General features: G+C 43.5%; 1 protein-coding gene across 4 annotated transcripts in view; it reads left to right on the top strand.

Annotated features, from left to right (window-relative positions):
• The first annotated feature begins 283 nt into the window (after window positions 1–283).
• Window positions 284–16,002, top strand: part of SLC16A9 (solute carrier family 16 member 9) — a 56,334-nt gene continuing 40,615 nt past the window's right edge. For 3 of the 4 annotated variants that reach the window (XM_045039999.1, XM_023240457.2, XM_023240456.2), the window contains exon 1: window positions 974–1,106. The gene's annotated coding sequence lies outside the window, so the exon portion shown is untranslated. Of the gene's footprint in view, window positions 403–973; window positions 1,107–16,002 lie in introns of those variants that run through there. The other variant, XM_045039998.1, reaches the window with a different exon arrangement.

Here is a 16,002-nt window from a genome sequence, read left to right as displayed (position 1 = left end):
AAGTGCATATCACTTTAAGGGTCCCCTCACCCAGTGAGCCTCTGGTACCTGCAAACTGTCCCCAGTCTGCTGCGGTGACCCTCTGTGGGGTTACAGCACACGTCCAGTTCAGCTCCCATGCCCGACAGTGTGAACTTGTGTTTAGATGCGCCCTCCCTCTCGGCCCGCTGTGTTGCACTGCGGAGCGCCCTCCTTTCCCATGGAGCTGTCACAAAGGACAGCACTTGGCATCCTCACTCCTGTAGCCCAGGAGCACCGGCTACACAAAGTTCTGGTGCCTGTTTCTCTGGGATCATTGCCAGCTGGGTATACAGCTCCGGCCAGGAGGGCGCCCGGCGGCCCCAGGAGCCTGGGAGACCGGGGGCGACTCGCACTCATCTCTACACCCCGGCTCCCAACCAAGTGCGCTGGGTCTTTGGCGAGCTGGTGCGGGCACGCGGTGGGCGGCAGGGGCGCGGCGGCGCCGGGGGACGCGCGCGTGTGCGCACCAACAGGGCGCCTGGCCGGCGGTGCCCAGCTCTCCTGAGGCCTCGGTGGCCCCGGGCCGGGCGGGGACCGCGGCCCCGGCAGTGCCCTCCCTCCGCCCCGCCGGCCGGAGCCCGGCCCGAGCCTCGAGAGCGGGAGCAGCGCCCCTACCGCTCGCTTTTCCGCCTCCATCTCCTCCGCCTCCTCCTCCTTCCCCCCAGCCACCCGCGCAGTCACAACCGGTTCAGACTGGCCAGGGTGCCCCGCAAAGGAGTGAGAGAGAGGGGCCAGACCGCGGGGAAGAACTTCCCGCGAAGGAGGAGGAGGGAGAGAAGGTGGAGCCCAGAGGAGGGGGCCGGATCCCCCTCTCCCTGCACGCGGCCGCCGCCGCCGCCGCCGCCGCGGGGCTCGGCGGGGGCAGAGGGCGGCGGCTCCCGGGGTCGCGCGTAGCGGGACCGATTGCCCAATACTCCGGCAGGGGCCGGGGCCAGGTCCGGGCCCCGGATAAATACAGCCCGGCGGGCCCCGAGGAGCAGGGGAGAGCTGCGGCCGCGGTCCTCCCCGCACCACCCGCCCGGCTTTGCCCGGGGCACTGCGCCCGGTGCTGCGCCCCGGAGCCCCCAGCCGAGGCCGCTACCCAGGTAAAGGGCTGGAGCTCGCGGGAGGGCGCCGACGCTGGGCGGCCACCCGCGCTGCCTCGCCTCCCGGAGGCGAGAAGTGACTCCTCGGGCTCGGAGCAGCGGGAGGCGGCGGCGGTGGCGGCGACGACGCTGTCACTGGCGGCCAGCACTTTGGAACGGGTTTCTGGTTTGGGCTGTGTACCGGGAGCCGAGAGCGTCCTCGGTGCGCCCATCCCTGGACACCCCCCTCCCCTTTTGATGGGGTGCCGCTCCGCGGTGGGCAAGTTTCCCCAGGAATCCGAGGGAGGCATTTTGCACGGAGCGCAAAGAGAGACAGAGATACAGAGAGAGAAAGGGGGTCCTGGAGGGAGGACGGTACCCACGGGCTGGGCTCGGGGCCGTGGTCTGTCCTGGAACTCCCAAGACAGCTTCTGGGGCAGAGCGGGACTGTGGGAAGTGCGACCAGGTAGGCCCCTGTTCCTCAGAGGGCGGCGAGGCCTCCAGGTGCCCGGGTGGGGAGCCGGTGCGCGCAGCTGCCCTGGGAAAGTCGCGGCTGGGGCGCCCCGCTGCTGCAGGGCTGGGAGGAAGGCGGCGCGCGGAGCTGGAGGCCTCTGAGCCGCGGCGCCAGGTTCAGCACCACCGGGTCAGTCCGGGCGACCGCCGCTGGAGGCACGGGCACCTGGGCCGCCTGGACGCCGAGCGGGACCTCGGGAGAACTTGGTGCTTAATGCTGCAGCTGTGGCTCGTCCCAGGTAGCCGACTCTGGCTTCAGCAGCACCCAGAGGCTTTGGAAAGAGCTGACAACTATTTAAAAGCTCGGCCATCAAAAAAACAAAGCAATGCTTCTCCGGGTCCCATGTCTAATTCAGCACAGGTCAATCCATCCTGCAGGTTTAGGCAGGCTTTACACTAAATATATTACTTACACAGTAAGTTATTTGATATAACAGTTTTTTGGGCCAATTTCCTGGCTTACAATTTGTTTGGGTGTATTTTTTAACATCTTGGATTATTTGGATAGTAGTGTATTTTTTTTTTTTTTTCTGTTATCAGATAGATTATCCGGATAGTAATTTATTTTGTTTAAATCTTGGATTATCTGGATAGTAGTTCAGACTGTAGATGGATTTTTACTCCCGAAGTGGGATATTTAGTTGTTCCATCACACTGTGTTCAGGTGGTAGTCCTAACAGTTTCTTCAATTCTGGGGTTGGCTTTAGCTCTGGGAAATTGTTCTGGCCAGAGAAGATTCTGAGGTGAGAGTACCCATATTCATTGACCGATCACACCTTCTTTTAGTTAACAGGTGAATGCAGATATCAGGGTTAGTATCCATACCATCGCTAAAAAAAGTTTTTTGTTTCAAGACCCTAGAAAATGGAAATTACATGATAAAATAGTTTAACCTGCCATTTTGCAACAACTCATAATTTTAGCACCACTGACTGAGAACATCCTTCTCTGTTGCTTCCCGTTTGTGTTTAAGGGGAACCAGGACCTTTCCTATGTATAGGATGAATACAGGGAAGGACAGGTGACATGGGGAAGTGCATCAGGACACTAGAAAACCTCTTGCAGCTCCTGGCTGTGACTCTAAAGAGATGGAGGTGATGGTGTGTGTTGGGTGGTGCCTGAATCTGTGTCAGAGCAGACTGATACAGTGCTTTTGGGTTGGATCTGGTCATGAAACTGGAGCTAGAGGGTGAGAGTTAGAAACATGTGGTCAGATTTTCTTGTTGTTTTTTTTTTTAATATTTGTTTATTTTGAGAGAGAGAGGAAGAGAGAGCATGGGAGTGGCAGAGAGAGAGAGAGAGAGAGGGAATCACAAGCAGGTGTGCTGATGTCAGGGCAGAGCCCCAGGAGGAGCCTGATCTCCTGAATCATGACCTGAGCCAAAATCCAGAGTTGGAGGCTTAACAGACTGAACCCCCCCCCCCGCCCCGGGTGCTCCCAGATTTTCAAGTTTTATTTCCTCACTCCAATCTTTTGACCCCTAGTTTTTGTGGTCTTTTTCTCAAGTGAGATATCCCTTCAATTTAATTTATAGAAAGAAATTGAGTATAAAAAACCGTGGGAAGTGCAAAAAGCCACAATGACTTGCTTGTATAACTATAGTTTTCAAGAAAGTTTGCCTAGTGACTTCACTTTTAATTAAAGATTGAAAGAATGCATATATTTTGAGCTAGTTGGCTTTTTCTTTGGGGGGTTCTTTGCAGATACCAAAGTATTCCTCGTAGATAATGAGATTGAACTAGAATTTACAAGTGAGTTCAAGCAAAGAACACATGCTCCCCACCTTTAAAGAGTTTAGTCTAGTTAGGGGCACCTGAGTAGCTCAGTTGGTTAAGCATCTGACTTCGGCTCAGGTCATGATCTTGCAGTCCATGAGTTTGGGCCCCGCGTCAGGCTCTTGTGGACAGCTCAGAGCCTGGAGCCTGTTACAGATTCTGTATCTCCCTCTGTCTCCCTGCCCCTCCCCTGCTCATGCTCTGTCTCTCTCTGTCTCTGAAAAATGAATAAACCTTAAAAATTTTTTTAAAGAGTTTAGTCTGGTGGGAAAGATAGGTATGTTTACAAATATCTACAGTACAAGATAGTATATATAGATGGAGTCATATGGCAGTAACATCAATAGCGTGCTATTGAATGGCAGAGAAAAGGAGAGGTTCATTCAAGGTTAAGAACTAAAAAAAGTTATGTGGCAGGTGGAGCATTTGAGCTGGGATCTGAAGAAGGAAGAGATTTCCTCCGTGGAAAGGATCCTCACTGGAAGAAGCAAATAGCACAGAGTCCTGGAAGTCTGATGTGTCCAAAGGAAGCAAAATAGTTTGGAGTGGCTAGAGCCTGGAATTTAAGATAGATAAGGCTGGGAGGTAGGATGGGGCTAGATTGTGGAGAATATAACAAGCCACGTGAAGGAATTAAAAATGTGCTTGAACGTTATTATTGTATTTATACTACCAATGTTACAGCATCTTTAACTGTAGTTTATACCTTAAAGTTCAATTTTGTTTATACACTAAAATAAAAAAAAATAATATTTTTTTGAGAGAGAAAGAGAGACAGAGTTTGAGTGGGGGAGGGGCAGGGAGAGAGGGAGACACAGAATCCAAAGCAGGCTCCAGGCTCTGAACTGTAAGCACAGAGCCTGACACGGGGCTCAAACTCACAGACAGTGAGATTATGACCTGAGCCGAAGTCAGATGCTTCACCAACTGAGCCACCCAGATGCCCCTGTTTATATCCTAGAATAAATAAATGGATAAAATCTCAATGGTATTTGCTTCCTGTAAACATTACTGTAAAAGAGTAATGTATTTCAAATAGCCTTTAATGCTTTAAGTCCAACAGTTTTTTCCCCCCAAGTCTGCAGTGTTATGGACTTAAGGTATACTAGTCTTATCGTATACCAAGTCTTAGTTTGACGAAAACTTTGTATAAGAAAACACCTCCATATTCCTGGGCAATATGCAGAGTAGAGCCACTGTCTTCTGTTTCAATTGCCAATAATAATAATGACTATTATTATTGTTTATTAAATGTGATATGTCATATAAGCCACATGCCTTATTTCATCTAGGGGAGGCATCATTTTGATCTTAGGCTGATGATTTTAATGAGGTCACTCAGCTGAGTAAATAATGGGACCAGGATGTGAAGCCAAGAAGTGTCTCTCAAAAGCTTATTCTTTGAACTATTGTGCTATCATGTAACAAGGGCATAATACATGACAACTTATTAAAAGAACTTAGAGGGGCTGGGTACCTGGATGGCTCAGTTTAAGTGTCCAACCTTGGCTCAGGTCATGATCTCATGGCTCCTGAGTTCCAGCCCTGCATCAGGCTCTGTGCTGAAGCTTGGAGCCTGGAGCCTGCTTAGGATTCTGTGTCTCCTTCTGTCTCTGCCCCTGCCCTGCTTGTGCTCTCTCTCTCTCTCTCAAAAATAAGTAAACATTAAAAAAAATTAAAAGAAGTTATAGGGGCATCTGGCTCAGTTGGTTAAGCATCTGACTTCGACTCAGGTCATGATCTTACAGTTTGTGAGTTTGAGCCTTACATTGGGCTTGGGATTCTCTCTCTCTCCATCTCTCTCTGCCCCTCTCCCACTCCTGCTTTCTCTCTCTCTCAAAATAAATAAATAAACTTTAAAAAAGTAAAAGAAGTTAGAAATTGAGCCTGCTAACTGTAGAAGTGTTTCTCTGTTTTTAAATTTTCACCTTCATTCCCATTATTCTGATTCTGTTTGTTTGTTTCTTTATTTAGAGAGGGTGCAAGCAGGGGAGGGGCAGAGAGAGAGGGAGAGAGAGAATCCTAAGCAGGCTCCATGCCCAGCTAGGAGGCTGACATGGGGCTAGATCTTAAGACCATGAAATCATGACCTGAGCTGAAATCAAGAGTCTGATGTTTAACTCAGTGAGCCACCCAGGTGCCCCAGTTTTATTTTATTTTTTTTATTGAGTTAATATTGACATATAGCTTTGTATTACCTTTACATGTACAATGTAATGATTTGATATATGTATATATTGTGCAGTGATTACCACAATAAGTTTAGTTAATATCCATCACTACACAGGTTTTTGTTTGTTTGTTTGTTTGTTTGTTTTTTAGTGTTGAGAACTTTTAAGGTCTACTTTCTCAGCAACTTTCGAATATAAGATATAATATGTTAACTATAGTCCTCATATTGTACATTGCCCATCATTCTGATTAATTTCACACTACAAATCAACAATGAGATGTGTAAATGTTTTAACACATCTTTAAACTATTATATGATCTTGTGCTTTTAGGATCCACTCAAAAGAAACTCTTCATCTTTTTGAGAAGAGATGGGATATGGATGAGAAAAACTCTAGTGAGAGTGACAGCATCAAATACAAAGGCTAGATCTTCCAGATTCTCTGGAAGGGTGTCAATTTCAAATATTCTTGTCATTATTCCCAGTAACCCTCACCCCCAAATGCACTAGATCTTTTTGTATTCCAGCATCCTGGAAATGTTGCCCTGTGTCTTAAGTTTTTATTCTGAAAGTAATATAGCAATATATTAGCTTGGACACAATATACTCGTGTGTGTTCAGACAATAAACTAGACTCCACATAATCATGTACAAATTATGCAAAACATATACTAAGCAAAAGAACACACCAGTGTAGATGGCATCATCATAGATTTCTTTCAGAACACTACTACTTGGGCCAGGCTGTGAGTGATATGGTTTGTGTGGAAGAGAGAATAGCTGAAGCAAGAGCCCAGCAGCATAGGGAACATGGCAAGAGTATGGGATGGATGCAGGGAAATGATTATACCAACTTGTATTGAAGTGTCTGGCCCTCATTTTGCCTATATTTAATTGTTAAATCTAGATGTTTTCATCTTTTTTCAGGCTCTGAGTGGTTTATAAATTCTGCTATTTTTCTCTTCTGAGCCTGAGAACAGGACTAGAAATAAATGACCTTTCACTGGATTGGTCAGTGAGGGACCTTGGTACTGGTGTTTCCTCTAGAGTGACATCTCTAAACCTCAGTGTCTTCATATAGACGAAGCAACTGAGTCATTGATGAGATCAGTGGTGCAAGTTCACAGGGTTCACCCGGGGGAGACAGGCATCATAAATAAGTAAATAAGGGGTGGTGGGAAGGGAGAGCACAGGTGAAACTCTAAATGCAGGTCAATCTTGGTCCTGTGTCAGGGAGATTTTAGGGAGTGGAAGGAACTGGAGAGAACATGTCCATTCGATGAGGGTGAATGTTAGTTCCAGCCAATTGTTGTGTAAGAACAAGAGCCCAGTGTCACCAGATCTTCTGATTTTTTTAAAAGAATCAAAAAATTCAGATTTTTATGTGAAATCTTCCAGTGCTAAATCAGTGGCAATTCATTCAAAATTGCCAAAAGTAAAATAAAATAAAATAAAATAAAATAAAATAAAATAAAATAAAATAAAAATTGTGCAGGCCAAACAGAATACTACTGATCTAAAGATCAGATCTGGCCTGAGAGCTGTCAATTTGCTGAATGATTTCCAAGCCTCCTTCTGGCTTCAGGTTTCTATGATCCTACACTGAATCTATTTTATCTCTAACCTATTTCTTCTACGTTGCTAAACCATAGCCTGGTACTCACCATATCTAAGTTATGCTTTGGGGATAACTTAGCTTTGGAGGAGTTCTTTGGCAAGTGCTGAACTATGATAGATCTGTAAGGCCTTACTAGATCAGAGGATGTCCTTTTTTGATGGCCATGCTGGTTTCATAATTCATAGGCTGTAGCAATTAAGTACTTGTGTTAATTATCCCTTTCAGGGACAATTAATGTGATTCAATTCCAGGGCCCAGAATTATTTCTCTAAACACTTTCCTTCCTGCTCTTCCTTCTCACCCCAGTAGGAGATAATAACCAGTTGGGAAATCGATCCTGGTTCCCAATTGGACAAGGTATATTTGTAGCCTGACTTATGGTGCTCAAAGAAATCTTCATCGTCTTTACCCTGCCAAGATTTCACCATGGAGTCTGTCTCTCTTTTTAAACTTGGAAGTGTCTGGGAAAAACATTCTTGAACTGCAAACTGAATTAAGGGTTTGGCTTTTGAGTTGTGTTAATACAGGACTTTAGGTTTCTTTTTAAGAAAGCATATTTATATGGGCCCCAAAGTAACAGATTTGCATATGATCCCAACCCCAAATTATTTTTAATAACACTGGTTCTTTCGCAGTGAAATTCTTTAGTATAAGTTTTTTAAAAGCTCCATTTATTGAATTTGACTTGCTAAGATGTGTTCCTCACTTTACGTCAATGAGCTGTTTTACAAACAAGTGAGTCTGACTCTAACTGAAAAGTTCAGAGCAGATGTTGACCATGAGAAGGAAGTGTCTGAATAAATAAAACAAGAATGTCATGTTTAGAGAAACCACATATCTTCTTGAGACTGAGCTGATTTCAAGAGAATGAACAGAAGGCTCTGGATGACAATTCTCAGCCACAGTTTGTCCTTGTTCTGGCTCCAGTAGTGAGTCAACCTCCTGCCTCCCCCCCACCTCGCCGCACTTCAGAGAGTGTGTGAAGCATCTCTGGATGTTTAACATTTAGAACCAAATCTGAGAGAGCCAGGTTACTGTCTGACCGTTAAAGACATACCATTTGATGTTATATTGGTAAAAAATTTGAATAAAAAAACTCTACTTCTGTATTTTTACCCATGTATTTGGCTAGTCCTTCCGATTCAATGATGAAAACAGGCTCTAAGCTCCGCGAATGCAGGGACCACATTGTCTTCTAAGTGCATTCCATTCATTTTCTTCTAAACAAATGCACGATGCCTTCTAAATGCACTTAATTCATTTTGTTGAATGAGAGATGTTTGATTAATCATTTTAATATACAGGAGAGTTAGGTAAGTAGCTTTTCCAATATTCATTAATTTCATAAAGATTTGTTGAGCTTTTATTATGCACCAAACACAATTCTTAGTGTTAGGGATGTGAGATGGGCTTGGAGGTTAGATACCTTAACAAGGAGTAGCAATATATTGTGATGAATGTTATAATAGCAAGATTGCCCAAACTGATGTGAGATCTTAGAGGAGGAATGACTGACCATTGGAGAGTCAAGTCATCAAGTAAGAGGAGACATTTTAGGCTAAGTCTTAAAGGAAAAGCAGGAGTTTGTCGGTAGGCAAGTTGGAGACAGGCATTACAACCTCTCTCTAGGCTCACGTGTTGACTTGCAGCAGTGGCTTGGGGACCACAGGTTTGTGGGACATCCTACAGAGGTGTAGTTGCAGGCTGGATTGTTGCAGATCTTTAGAGAAAAAAACAGAATTCAATAACTTTCTGGGTATTTAAAGATCTAAATATTGAATATATAGACAAAACATGGTTGTGTAAAACCAATTTTTCATTTTCATTTATAATTTTTGAATAACATTATTTATTGATGGGGAACTATAAGCTTCATGAGGCAGGAAAAATTATCTTTGGTTTTCTTATACGCTTATAATAATGAATTAAACTTCCCCTCTGCTAGTGGATACACTGTGGGTGGTGAGGAACCACTGAGAGATTTGAAAAGTGGAGGTGGAATTGGAGAAGAAGAGAAGCATGGTTTGGCAGCAGCCTGCCAAACGAATGGCAGCAGGAAGAGAGCATAAGCAGAGGGGTCCATGAGTAGGTGGCTGTGATAGTGCAAAGATTTGCAAAGAAGAGGTAGGGGAAGAGTCAGACTGCAGAGCTCATTGTCAGGACCCTGGTCCTGGCTGACATGGGTGTTGGGAAGAAGGAACAGGGACAGGATGGAGAGGGGGGGCTTTCTGCTTGGGCAATTGCAGGTCTGGTTGTGTTTGTTCTCCAGATGAAATTTAGGAGGAGGAATTATGGATGTGTTAATTGTGAGGGTCTTGAGCACAGCCAGGTGGGATCTTGACATAAAAACTAGTAAGAAATTGGTTGGACATATGGGTCTGGAGTTCTGAGGGGACGTCAGGCCTGCGGATGGAGAATTGGGACTCGTTCCTTTGCATGCATGCAATCACTTGGTGAGGCTAGAGACAGCTGGTGGGGTCCTGTGGGAGTGGGCTCAGGAATGCCACGGGGGGGCATTGGTTTGCAGAGAAGAGAGAGGTGAACAGTGTCAAGATGGCGGTTGAATGCAGGCCTGAACTGACTCAGTGTTAAGGCAGTGGGGGCTCCACAATAAGAACATTTCTCTTGTTGGATGCGTGGAAACCAGAGAACAGTTCAGGAATCGTCAGGATGTGAGAAAACAGAGGCAGGGAGAGTGTTCTTTCAAGTTTTTCTAAGACCTTTGAAAGATGCAACAACAGTAACAGCAGCTGCAAGCATTTACTCTAGGCTGAGCACCATGCCCAGTGTTTCATAGAGATGATTTCCTATATTCCTCCTAAAAATCCTAAGAGGAAGGAGTTCTTAACTATTTCCATTCTATAGATGAAGAAACTGAGAAGGTTGTTAACTCACTGAAAGGCACACGGCTGATGGCAGAGTTCGATCATGAACCCAGGAGAAATGACTCCAGGGTTCATGTTGTAGACCAGGGACTTTCAGTGTTTTAGAATATGACGTGCAGTAATATGTGTTTGTGAACCTGGCCGTGCACACACACACAGGCACACATACAAACACTGAAGCACAGATTCACACAATGCTACTGAAGCCTTATGACCATGCAGGAAGTATTCTTATATTTTTGGTGCTTATCTAATTTATTCTATTCTAAATTCCAATTTTAAAAAATGTTACTCATAATCCACAGTTGATTTCATGACCCATGATACATTGGAGTTTGAACAACACTGCTCTAGCCCACTGCTTTGCATTGCTTCCCAAACTAGAGCTTAATACTCTTTTCTATTACATTCAACAAAACATTTATTGAGTGCCCACTATATGCATAGATGTGGAAAGAACATAAAGAATATAAGATGTGCCTTGATCCCAGGAATTTTCTGTCAGTGAAGAGGATGGGAAGAAAGCAAGTAAATGCCTAATTATAATGCATACTAGAATGAAATAAGAAGAAAAGAGAGGTATAAGCAACATATCATGGGTGCATAGAGTGATTAATGCTGGCTCTAAATGTATATTGATTTGACTAGTAGTGTTTAGTGTTTTTGTGCTTTAACAACATTAAAAAACTTTTATGAAATTAATAGAAATGTATTTGGCAAAGACTTTTAAGAATAAAGGCCCCAAACTATAGAGAGAGTGCAAATGTCCATCAACTGATGAATGGATATATATATACAATGTGGTGTGTGTTTATGTGTGTTGTGGCACACAGACACACACAATGGAGTATTACTCAGCCATAAAAAAGAATGAAATCTTGACATTTGCAACTGTGTGGATGAAGCTAGAATGTATTATGCTAAGTGAAATAAGTCAATCAGAGAAGGACAAACACCATATAATTTCACTCATATATGGCATTTAAGAAACAAAGAGATGAACGTATGGGAAGAGGGGAAGAGGAGAGAGGGAAACACACCACAAGACACTCTTAATGATAGAGAACAAACCAAAGGTTGATGGAGGGAGGTGGGTGGAAGATGGGCTAGATGGGTGATGGATATTAAGGAGGGCACTTGTGATGAGCATTGGGTGTTGTATTTAAGTGATGAATCACTGAATTTTACTGCTGAAACCAATATTGCACTGGATGTTAATTAACTAAAATTTAAATAAATTAAAAAAAGAATAAAAGTCAAAGGAGATTTAAGACCATGATATTCTGTGTATTTTTCTCAAAGGTCCTGAGGTGGTCAAAATATTATTACTTAGATATCAGTGTGTTTAGTATAAGCCCTTGGGTGACGTCAGCAAGTTCAGTCATTTTAAAGTATATCCATTAAAAAGTTTTAAAATGGGGGTGCCTGGGTGGCTCAGTCTGTTGAGTGTCTGACTTCAGCTCAGGTCATGATCTCACAGTCCGTGAGTTCGAGCCCCGTGTTGGGCTCTGTGCTGACAGCTTGGAGCCTGGAGCCTGGAGCCTGGTTTGGATTCTGTGTCTCCCTCTCTCTCTGCCCCTCCGTTGCTCATGCTCTGTCTCTCTCTGTCTCAAAAGTAAATAAAAACATTTAAAACATTTAAAAAAAAGTTTTAAAATGAAAGGGTATCCATTAAAAAATTTACCATCAACTTCCCAAAGTAAAGCAATGCAACTATACAGACCACTTAAGAAAGAACCTGCATTAGGTGGTCACTCCTTGGGTTACATGGAGAGAGTTTGAAGTAGAATCTAACAAAAAGCCTAGGGACACAGGGATAGAATGAGAGTTATCAATACTTACCTAGGTTTTATGTAGAGTTGCACATAGATTAAAAAGATAACATTTGAAAGTCCTTGGCATTGTGTCTGATATACAGAAAGTGTTCATAAAAAATAGTAATTAGAAGTTATTCATGACATGGCTAAATAACAGTACATTTAAACCTTAGAAAATTTTCTTAATTCTACTGTTTAGGGAATTCCCAAGAAAACATGACATCATTATTGGGGTTTAAGGACACTTGAAATATTTTTCTATAGCCATGATTGGAGTGGGTAAAAAAAAAGAGAATTAATTTAAATAACTAAGGGCAGCCAAGTCTTTCAATTTATGACTGTATATTAGGACGTGAAGTTGTTTAAGATGACCTGTAGTGCTGTTGTCCCCTTCTGCTCAGTAACCACATGTTAAAATCATCTGGAGTGCTCTAATAGCCTGGCCTCCCCTCCAAACATCCTGCTTTCATTGCTGTAGGGTAGACCCAGACATCAGGGATTTTTAACCTCCCAAGGTGATTGATTCTACCGTGTAATCCACTTTGCAATCCCCTGCAAGTCTTAGTATAGAGTATGTGTTTAGGAAGCGTGCTTAATATGCTCTGATGATTAGAAACAAGCTCATGTGGAGATACAACCTTAAAACAGGGTTTTTCATTTGCCCTTCTGATGCACATTGAGTTACCACCTTTTCTTGAGAACTGGTTTAGAAAGGAAGATCTTCGGGGACTTTGGAATAAGAAAGGGGTTCTTTGAACTGGGAAGATTAGAAAACTAGGGTGTGAAAAATACAAAGAGAAAGAAGCTTGAGTTCATGTAGCACTTTAAGAGACAAAGTAGTTGATGTTTAAGGACACTTGTAGCCCTTGTTAACTCTGATGATCAATGCTCACCACCGTTATACCCACGGGCACCCTATGAACCATCCGGTGGCTAGGAAGGTGCTGGAAAGCTGTGTGGTTTCCTGAGTTGGGAAGAAAAGGAAGGATGGAAATGAAAGGGAGAAAGAGAACAAAAGGAGATGAAAGCAACCCTCGTTTAGATTTGTCTTCTCTTGACTGTTGGTGACCTAAGAGTAGACTGTCCTTGTCCTTCTGTTCTTTCCTCACTGAGACTTCCCTCTTCCCATTTAATTTTTCTTACTATCAGGAAATTATCCGAGATTTGAAAAATGTCACTTCCATATCACCCCTTTTTTTTGGAGGGAGGAATTTCATAGCAGAGTATGTGTGTGTGTAGGTGTGTGTGCGTGTGCACACTGTTGTGGCAGGGAGGGAGGGGGGTCGTGGATGTTCTGGCCAGCTGTGTTTGTAGGGAGGGTAAGTTTGAGATTTTGAGAGGATCTCTGCCAAGATAAAAAGAGTATTTTTATGACAAACAATTATGTTTAAAAGGATAAGAAATAATTTACACTGAAATTACTGTGTGCCAGGCACTGTACTAATAGCACAATAGTCTGATGAGGTAAGTAATATCATTTCCCTCACTTTTTGGATGAAGAAAGTGAGGCCCAGAGATATTGCAGTAATTTGCTGAAGGTCACATGCTTGGCTAGTATCAGAAGTGGGATGTGTACTCAGGTTATCTAGGACCCAAGCTCATACTCTTATTCCTTATGCTCAGTTTTTTAGAACAGATATCTTCACATATTTATAGATATAAATATCTGTGTATGTACTTGTATGAAACTATAGCTTTTGACATAACAAAAAAGTGGAAACCCTATCAACCATTCTTTGGGACCACATAATACCATTACTAGAAGATGCTGACTTCTCTTTCACTACCTTTCCCAAACTCAGAGATTGGCTAATTTGAACAAATTAATAGGTGGCTCCATCATTATATTGACAGCTTTATCATAATTATCACCATCATCAGCAGCATTATCATGATCATGAGAATCTTCTTAGAGTTTTACCTGCCAGCTGCATGCCTGCTCCACTGGGGACTATGGAGGCTGGCTGGGGCATGTGACCTAGATCTGGAGAGGTGAAGTGACCATTTTAGCATTGACTATCTGGAGATTTTTGGAGCTGCTTCTCCCCAGGTTTTTCCTGGGCTGCTGTACAGCAGAAGGATGACATTATGGGCGATTGGATGATTCTCTAGAAGTAGAGCGCCTAGGCTTGGCCATTTGGGACAATGGAAAAGAGACAGGGAAGGATTTTTCTCTCCTCTGGCTGGCAATGGTGTGTACTTGCTCTCTCTGGAGCCACAAGGGTGGAACTGGGCTCCTTCTCCAGCTGGAAACCAGCCAACAGATTCTGGGGGGTTGCCACATCAAAGTGTGGGGTTAATAGCATTGCCACCACCAGTGGGGATATAGCCAAATGTCACAAACGAAGAGGGAGCAGGCAACCGTCCATTCCTTTGTTTTCTGTCTGCGCTCCAGGGTGCTTAGAAAAATAAAAGTCATGCTCTCCTGAGAAGGTCCATTTATTCTGCCCTCTTGTTTTGTAAAGTTAGGATTCTTTGGAGACAGATGCTTACTTTTCTATAGGCTTCCAATTCACTAGAGCACATTACCATGTTGCAAGTTGTTTTTTGAGTTGATACAATTTCTGACACCATTTTCTCCTATTTGCATTAAAAACAACTTTTGCAAATCTTCAGATAAATTGATGTAATAATCATCTTTTAAATTTTGTATCACAGGCAATGATCCCCTTTGCATTTTCTCATTTTATGGAAGATCAAGAAAATAGCTTTTGTCATGGTCATCACTCCTATAGGAATTTTTGCTTTGATCAGTGGAGATTTAGGGGTAATAAGCTTTGTCCTTGACCATATTATAGATGACAGGGTTGAGTTAAAAGAACAGCACAGTGCTGGCAGCTGCACTGGGGTGGGTGGGCTCAGGGCGATGAGTTCCCACATGCTCCAGTCCCCACTTCGTCCCCAACTCTTAGCCTCTTCCTTTCCTCACCCGTGTCCCTTCTCCACTGGGAAAGAGGATGTGACAGTTGGTCAGAGGTGGTCCTTCTCTCCTGTAGGACAGTGATTCTCAGCCTTGGCTGCACATTTGAGTGACAGGAAGGGTCAGGCTGTACCCCAGCCTGTGGGACCTCAATCAGAGATGTTTTAAGCTCCCCAGAGCGCATTCAGGCTGGAGAACCATTGTGGTTGGGCAACCATTTTGAGTGTATCTGTGGATGACCTTGGTCAGAATCACAAGGTGATTCTTAAAAAATCCAATTTCTGTGATTCCTAACACACTAAAAATACTTAAGCCTTGAACCCAAAATAAAAGAAAACCAAATCTAGCAGTAAACATGAGTTTTGAATTATTCCAAACTAGAATCTGGAAATATCCAGATCTTGGTTTACATTTTCTAAATATTAAGAAATAACTAAAGTTAAAAGGTTTTAGAAACCCTAGGTTTATATATAATTCAGTAACTAGTTGCTGTAGAACTCTGGTGTGAGTAGTAACTACTTCTTAAAGAGGCTATCAAGTTACCAGAAATCCTTTATGGTTTTTAAAGTAATAACTAACATTTTTTTTTTTTAAACCAGTTTTTGTTTTAGAGAGAGAGTGTGTGCACACAGCATGGGAGGGACAGAGGGAAAGAGAGTCTTAAGCATGCTTCACGCCCAGCATGGAGCCAATCTCACAACTGTGAGATCATGACCTCAGCTGAAATCAAGAGTCCAACGCTTAACCAGCTGAGCCACCCAGGTGCCCCACTAACATTTATTAAAGCTTTTTACTGTGTGCTAGGCACTGAGCTTTGCACTTGAAATTCACTGTTATCCCATATTAAGACAAGAAAAGTGTGGTTTAGAGACATTAAGTAATTGGCTCAAAATCACATGGTAATTAGCATGCACTGGATTGGAACCCAAATATATGTATTTAATAACAAAGCTCACAATTGGGGCACCTGGGTGGCTCAGTTGGTTAAGTGTCCGACTCTTGATTTTGGCTCAGGTCATGATCTCATGGTTCATGAGTTTAAGCCCCACATCAGGCTCCATGCTGACAGCAGGAGCCTGCTTGGGATTCTCTCTCTGTCCCTCCCCTGTGTGTGTACTCTCCCCTCTTTCTCTCTCAAAATAAATAAATAAACTTAAAAAAAAATAAATCTCATGGTCTTAACCATTACTGAATTTCTAAAATTCTGGAACCAGA

This window comes from Felis catus, chromosome D2 (genome assembly GCF_018350175.1).
Source record: "Felis catus isolate Fca126 chromosome D2, F.catus_Fca126_mat1.0, whole genome shotgun sequence".
NCBI lineage: Eukaryota > Metazoa > Chordata > Mammalia > Carnivora > Felidae > Felis > Felis catus.
Note: the sequence above shows the minus strand (reverse complement) of the source record. Positions and strands in the feature narration are given on the sequence as shown.